The 1,199-nt window shown below is 43.6% G+C and overlaps 1 long non-coding RNA gene across 1 annotated transcript in view; it reads right to left on the bottom strand.

Annotated features, from left to right (window-relative positions):
• The window catches only part of LOC123156036 (uncharacterized), a 2,735-nt gene that overhangs the window by 548 nt on the left and 988 nt on the right, over positions 1 to 1,199 (bottom strand). Inside the window, exon 3 of the long non-coding RNA XR_006477794.1 lies at positions 579 to 635. This is a non-coding gene — a long non-coding RNA (uncharacterized lncRNA). The remainder of the gene's footprint in view (positions 1 to 578; positions 636 to 1,199) is intronic.

Raw genomic sequence — 1,199 nt, 5'->3', positions numbered from 1 at the left:
GCATCGAATGAATCCTAGAGCGAAAAATGCGGAGATGAAAGGCAGATGCGACACCAAGTATGCACATGCTGATTGAATCTTCGTATGGACACAATTGTCCATGTCTCTTTCTCGAGAGATGAGGTGTTGGCAAGTACCGCGGCATTGATATGGTAGCTATCATTTCTATGTCATCATTTTCTCTTCCCGCTCTCATTTTAGACTCTTATTCTCACCAACGCTTCCTCTCCTCTTTTTCTCCAGCGGCTCATCCAACCGGAGAAGAAGGGGAGAGGGCCATGGCGCTGCCTCCCACCTTGTTTGTACACCCCTTTTGTTTCCATCCCTAGTGGTTTGATCAAGTGGTCATAGTCTGTGGAAGGTGTTTGCCGGTGAGGAGATTGGCCTTGCTTCTTCGCCTCTTATGTCTTGGTAAGATATATCAAAGCTTACAAAACTTGGTAATTTTCTATTGACAAATGCCTATCAACGCTTGTGAACAAACATTCATAATTATGATTGTATCAGTATGTAAAGCATTATCTATTTAAAACATCAAGAATAAAATACTTGAGTGGTCCATGAAGTGAAGAAAGTACCAGAAGGTGCACGGTTCTCATCGTTCTTTAATGAAGGCTGTGATCCAGTACTCATCGCTGCATGCCAAATCAAACAAAATTTTCAGAATGATAATATAGAAGTTAAGCAAGTTCATCACGTGCCCTGGTGCGTCGGATCTAGCTTTGGCGATACAGAAGGAGATGATAGCTTTTGACGATACAGGAGGAGATGGATCAAATATTATTAAAAATATTATACAACTACAAAGCCATGATAGGTACAATACACGTATAGGGCAAAGCCAAGAGTATTTTTTTGAAAACGGGGCGTGTTCGAGGGTGTTGTTAGGACCGTTCAGAGTAGTTTCATGGAGGTGGAGGCCTCGCGGAGTTGGGGACGTGCATGCGCACATGCATAGCTACCCGTCCATGGGTGGATGGATACATGCATATGTGCATATCAGCATATGTGTGATCTTGGTTGGTGTGCAACTGTGCATCGGTAGGTACGGTGCTCGTTGTTATTCAAAGAAAAACTGCATATGTGTTCACCTACACCTAGCACCGGAGCTTTAGTAGACCCACGAACAACTTCCACAAAATAAAAATTACGGGCCAATGTGGGAAGATTTGGTTGAAAATGGAAGGGGCCCCACCCTG

The sequence above is a fragment of the Triticum aestivum genome, chromosome 7B, assembly GCF_018294505.1.
Source record: "Triticum aestivum cultivar Chinese Spring chromosome 7B, IWGSC CS RefSeq v2.1, whole genome shotgun sequence".
Taxonomy (NCBI): domain Eukaryota; kingdom Viridiplantae; phylum Streptophyta; class Magnoliopsida; order Poales; family Poaceae; genus Triticum; species Triticum aestivum.
The sequence above is the reverse complement of the archived record's forward strand: the minus strand, read 5'-3'. Positions and strand labels throughout refer to the sequence as shown.